Here is a 6,814-nt window from a genome sequence, read left to right on the forward strand (position 1 = left end):
TAAACCTAAAACGAATTTTCTTTCGAATTCCAATTTATTTGAAAGTCATTTCTAATTTAAGTGTTCATTCGTGATTTTTTTCAGGTATATTTTAAATATTGACTGTTTATTCATTTTTGCAGAAAATTTATTTTTTCGTCAGGAGATCTTTGTCTTTTTTTTAATTTTGTAAGCTCGGACTGAATTGTGAATTAAGAGTAGCGAAAGAGAGAGAGAGGGATTTGCATGTTGCAGGATATAAATCTTAACAGTTAAATTGACTTTTTTAAAAATAAATAAACCTAACAATAAAAAGTATTCTCAGTTTAAACTGTTAAAATTCTCGTCAACAAATAAAATAATTTCTCTGCAATTTTTCTTGTTTTATTATTGTAATACACAATCTGTATTCCTTAGGTCAAATCTTCTTTAAAGTGCAGATGATAATTTTCAAGTTGAGGTAGTCCTCGAAGTCGTTACGATTAGCATTTTAACAAAACATTCTTACATAACGCTACTTCACTTGTACATTTTAAAAGCAAAATATTCAGCGTTTCAGTTTAAAATATTGGTTTTTAAGGGAAGAAAATAAAACAAGGATTTAAGGGAAACAATTACGCGGATAGGTGATCGGAAACGGGGGGAGTCAGAGACTCCCTGTTTTTCTTTTTTTAATTTTCGCATGGAACAATTCCTTAACAGAAAGAGTTAATAATATTTATTAATAATACATATTAATCTTATAGAGAAACAGGATTTTATTTTTCTGCACAGGAAGTCAAAACATTCATGTAAGCATTATTTCCAAGTGTAGAAGTATAAAAGTTTTTCTGAAAAAAAAAGCATACAAATAAGTTTTGACATAATGCAATTATTTAATTTCGAGAGTTCATTTATCGTTGGTAATTAACTAAATGTTTTTGTTATTTAATTTATTTTTCCTTTATATCACCAGAAATTGTTTTTAATGATTTAAAAATAAATATTGATCTTAATTTGAGGACATCTTACTGTCTGAAATCACAGGACACGTATTTTTAAAAAGAATCATTTAAGTGACCTTGTTTCCAATCCTTCAAGTTAAGGGAAAAAGAGAGGGGAAAGCGAACGCTAAGCACTTTAAACCCCCTTCCCCGATTCTAAGAAATAATCTCTTCAACCAGGTGGTCCACTTACCCCAGACGCCAAAAGATTCAATGGTCGCCAAAAAATTTGGAAAAAAAGGGGATAAATAATGGAAATGGTCAACTTCAAAAGAGGTCTCCTTTCTGTTTTATTGCAGGAATGCGATACTCAACAGCCTAAGAAGGACAAGTAAGTAAACTTTTATTCTTTAGCTCATGTTATATTTCCAGTACACTATTATTTATTAATTTTTCACAAATAATTTGTTTTTATTTTCTTTATTTAGTTTTTAGTAATTATATTTTTTAATCGTTATATTTCCCCGTTTCCGATCACCTATCCGCGTAATTGTTTCCCTTAAATCCTTGTTTTATTTTCTTCCCTTAAAAACCAATATAGTGTATGTTACCATTTTAGTTTTAAAATGAATTATAAGTTCCATTAATCCTAACAATAGAAAAATGATTTTCTATAGCTATTTAAATCAAATGCTTCTTTATTTTTTTAAAAAGTTTTTAATTTAATAATTATTTAAATTAATTTACTTACTTAGTTTAATTACCTTATTTAATTTATTAAAAAAATCGGTAGTCATTTTTTGCCAGGACCATGTATTGACAGCGCGTTTCACCTTTTGTTTCAAATAAAACTTCTGATCAGACCTAAAGGGTTTTCTTCAAATATGTTTCCGACCACTAAAAAAAAAAAAAAAAAAAAAAATGGTATTAACATTTTCTAATTTTTTATTAGTTTATCGTATAATTTAAATTTAATAATTTTTTGATAAGAGTTTTTTAAATTAGAAACGTTTAACAATCTAAAACTCGTCTCACACTTGCTTTCAGCTCTTAATTTTTCAGAATAAATTAACTGGGAAAACTCTTTCTAAGTTTGCTTTTGTTGCTTTGTAATTGCTTTTTATTAATGTTATTTATTTAATTTTTTTTTTGCACGGATGGAAATACTGTAAGAAAAATCTTTTGGAAGAAAAAATCTTTTGGAAGAAAGGTCAAGATAAAAGGTAAGAACATCTCAAATCTTTATATTAAGGGTAAAATTTAGGATTAAATTTTTAATAATATTAGGAAATAACTTTACTGTTATTGAAGTATGTTTTTTAAAACATTTTTAAATTTTTTAAATAAATAACGCATAATTTAATCTGCAAAAGCATTTTCTTAAAATGTCTTTTAAAATTTTTTTCATATTTTTGAAAAACTTTATATTTATAACGAACGTTACATTTATAATGAATGGTAAAAAAAATTGTTTTGGCCCATATCTTTGTGTACAAAAGGGACAGGAAATTTGATTTTAAGTAAACAGAAATGCTGGAACTGTCAGGAACGATGTAATTTTCGGCCAAAACATGAAAAAAATCTTGCAATAAACGTGAAATATAATTCACTCTAAAATTCACGTTAACACTATGTAGCCAATGAGGTTAAAAGTAATTAAGATAAACATATACTTTATTATCCCATAAAAGAAATCTACTGCAACATATTTGCATTTTTTAAAATTATTTAAAATAAGAATATTTTTTGTAGAAATAAATTCAAAGTTCTTTTTAAGTATAGAAATATTTGCAGCATAATATTTTTTCTTTCTTCATAGAATTAAGTTTTCTGTTTCTAGCTCTTTTTCCAGTTCTTGTGCAAATTTTACTATTTATCTTTTTCTTAATTTATTCTCTATCTTAAGATTTATAGGGTTGTTTATTTTAAATCTCTTCCTGTTGAACTTTCACCTATTGAAATTTTATTTTTAAAAAAGCATTATGCTTGACATATTTTCCGTAAAAAAAAAGTGATTTTAATTGACTGTTGAATATATATATATATTTCTGATGATTACTATGTAGTGCAAAAAATTAATCTAAATATTTTTTGAAATTATAATGGAAGAGGCAAGGAATTTTATTTCTAAAATTAAGGGTAACCCGGACAAAAGTAATATATTGGACTATTTTAGTATCTATAATTTGAATAGACTTCTATGTCTGTTATGCCGGATTTTTTTTTCCTTTCATATCTTATTCCTTTTCTAAATTTGAATTAGAGAACAAAATTTAAAAAAGAAAATTTTTCACTTTAATACTACGTCATGTTATAAAAGAACTATAAATTACTATTTTCTTAATGATTGTCATTTATAATATTTGATTGATTTGATAATGTAATTTTATTATAAATATTAGGCAGAATTTATCTAAACACACATTTTACCCCATTTTTGAAAAAGATGCATAATAAGTTAGGACTTTAAATTCGATTTTTTATTTTAGATATAAACTTGTCCTCTAAATTTACCCTTTCAATTCTGAACTATATTTTATAGCATTTGCCTAGTGTAATTATTTTAAAGGCAAGATCATCAGTAGTTAATACTAGTTTACGATAAGCATTGAGCATATTAAAAATAGATGGTAAACATTAAACTTATTGTCAGATATATTGTATTGTAAATAGTTAGAAGCAGTTTTTTTTTTCTCAATTCATTGTTCTTACTTTGTTGATTTTTTGCTGTTTTTTCTATGGTTATATTCTTATTGTTTTCTTTTTCTTTCATGAAAAGTCTGGAGAGACTGAAAATGGCAGTCAACAGAAAAGAAGGTAAGAACATGTTAAAACTACATTTTAACTTAGTATTATTGAATTATTGAAATACTTTATGATTATTAGTAAATAATTGTTTATAATTTTAAAGAAAATATTTTTTTGAATCCTTAACATTTTTTAATCAAAATACTTATTTCTGATTAGCAAAAGTACTTTCCTAAAAAATTTTCAAGTTTATTTTTGACTTTTGTAAATGTTGACCACATACTAGACTAACAAACATACCATACACATGCTAGACTAAAATTGAAAATTTTAAATATACTAGATTTTTTTTTGAGGTGGGAAACATTTTTTTCGTCAAATGATTTAATTTTATCATAACTTATCTAATTTTACCTAATTCTAAAAAAAATAATCTAAATTTCGCATTTCAATTTTGAACTATATTCTATAGTATTTGCCAATGGTAATTATTTTATAAGAAATATCTTCAGTAGTTAGTAATAATTTCCGATAAGCATTGTGCATGTACAAGATAGCTGGTAAACATAAACTTATTGTCTAGAAATGAGTTCTAAGCAGTTTTTTTTTTTAATTTAATGTTTTTATTTTGTTGATTTATAACAGTTTTTTCCACGCTCATATTCTAATTATTTTTCTTTCTTTCATGAAAAGTCCAGAAATTCTGAGAATGTGAATGAAATAGAATGGTTGAGTACTAGAATTAGAATGAACGAGAATCAACAGAAAAGGTAAGAACATGATAAAACTACATTTTAACTCAGTAGCACCGATTTTATATTCTATAATTTGTGGAATCTATTTTACAAGTTCATAGCAAAATTAGAAAATCTACTTTATATTCTATATGTAGAACTGCAATTTTAATAATTTCTTCGACTGTAATTTGTATTAAAATATTTTCAGATTATCAATAAATAATTTTTTTTGATTTTAAAGGAAAAATTTTATAAGGAAATATTTTTTTTTTAAATCGAAATTTTTTAATCAAAATACCTGTTCTTGATTTTCAAAAGTACTTTCCTAAACTCTTAGCTTTTTAGCCGCCTAAATTTATTACTTTTTTAAAAAAGTTTCAGCTCGTTTTTTTAAAAATTATGCCTATACTAGAATTACTTGTATTTGTTGAGAGAAATTTCTTTTTTAGTCAAATGATTTGATTTTATCATAGCTTACATGTCATCTTAAAGTAAATTTCTTTTCATAATTTTTAAATATTAAAAATTTAAAAGTAAAAATTTATTATAAAATAAATCTTAAAATTATTGCATAGCTGTTATTAAGTGCTATGTACTGTTATGATGTTTAATATATATACGTATATATATATATTTCACTGGTTTTAAACTTTTTTTTTCAACTGGTTCTCTTCAAATTAAAATTTTTTATGTATAAAAAAATTTTAATATTTTAAAAAACCGTTTAGTTTAAACCAACCTATCTTGATGGCATAAAATTTATATTCTTTAGTTAGTTTGTAAATTCATTACAAATTCAGAAAATCATTCCTCTTTATCGCATATCTTAATAACTTCTTCTATAATAATTGGTATATCATTTTTAAGTAATTAATACTTAATGGAGTATAATTTTGAACGATCATATATTCTTTTAATTGTTAGAAATTTTAATCAAATAACATATTTTCAGATTTTAAACGTACTATTTTAAAAAATTTTACATTATTATTTTTTGCATTTTTAAAAACCTTTAGTTTGTTTATTTCCTTGAGGTTAAAATTTCTTTTAATTAAATAATTTAATTTTATATAAACTTAAAATATTTTCACATATTAATTTAAAGTAAAAAATTCGTTCATAGTTCTTAATCGTAAAAAAGTTAAATTTTGTTTAAATATTAACATTACATCACATATTAATAGCTACAAACTATTTTGGTGAGAATGTATTCTTTCTAAATTAAAAAATATTAAAGCTTTGCTATCAAATTCTTTATTTAAAATGCATTTTTATGTTCAATTATTAAATAGATTGATCTGTAGTTACAAAATGCAATATATAAGCATTGTTAAGCGATATGTACCGCTTCAATTAGTCTTCTAACTTATGGAAGCATTTTAAAAGTTAACAGTTTATAACAGATGAGTTTAAAGTAATGAAGTTTGGTCACCACTTTTAATTTTTTTTAAGTCAATCATTGTTCTCTCTATATATAAACTAATTAATTGTTTCATAATACTGTAAAGAGAAGTTTTATCCAGGTTGTTTCGTTAATTCATAGGATATTATTCATAGTTCTTTTAATATTTGATGCTGCAATTTTTTTCCATCCAAATGAATCCGCTATTTTACACATTTTTTTTTTATTACGAGCTGGAATATTCATTTTGTGCTATTATTACCTTTTGTTACAATCAGCTTAAATTTATTTTTGTGACAATCAATGCTCGCTTGTAAGTAATAAAAAAAACAGGTGGTTTGAGCAACTTTATTAAATTCTATAGCGTACTATATTTATAAGAGAAAAACAAAATTTTTGAAAATTATTGAATAGAATTTTTCTTCGAATATTTCCCTGGGATCAATAAAAGTATTTTGAATAGTTAGAATTAATTGATATTATAACTTAACCCAGAATTAAAATTCGTCAAAAATTAATTAGATATTTTGTTTCTGTACGTATTATTTAATAAATCTGTTGTAAAATAAATTGGTTACTTTTTTGCAGGAAAACTAGATTCATTGTGAAAGAGAATGCTTATAAAGAAGTTATTGTACAGTTATGTACTTGTTTGTATTTTGATTTGTTATATTGAAATAAAATAATATTCTTTTCTTAAGGTCATGTTTTATTTTAAATTTTATGCATTTTATTTTTATTAAAATTCCAGCTTTATTTATTTAAAATCACAGAAACTGATGTGTTATTTACAGGTGCCCAGTATATATATATTTTTAAAAATATTTATAATGTGTCTTATTTATCTAATATTGAATATGAATAATATTGAAAGAAAGTTATCCAATATTAAATATGAATAATATTGAAAACAAAAATAATGACTGGGTTGTGGCTTTGTTTCTATCAAAAAAAGCTAATTGTAGGTTTAATATATATAATTATTTTCATTTTTTTATAACTTAAATAACTTATACATTAATATA

General features: G+C 23.5%; 1 long non-coding RNA gene across 1 annotated transcript; it reads left to right on the plus strand.

Annotated features, from left to right (window-relative positions):
• Nucleotides 1–1,292: 1,292 nt before the first annotated feature.
• On the plus strand, nucleotides 1,293–6,489 carry LOC147813214 (uncharacterized). Its single transcript, XR_015432438.1, has 4 exons — nucleotides 1,293–2,125; nucleotides 3,682–3,719; nucleotides 4,344–4,420; nucleotides 6,378–6,489. It is a non-coding gene; the product is annotated as an uncharacterized LOC147813214 (long non-coding RNA).
• Nucleotides 6,490–6,814: the final 325 nt, after the last annotated feature.

This window comes from Parasteatoda tepidariorum, chromosome 3 (assembly GCF_982258835.1).
Source record: "Parasteatoda tepidariorum strain Cologne lab strain chromosome 3, Ptep-v5.0, whole genome shotgun sequence".
NCBI classification, from domain to species: Eukaryota; Metazoa; Arthropoda; class Arachnida; order Araneae; family Theridiidae; genus Parasteatoda; species Parasteatoda tepidariorum.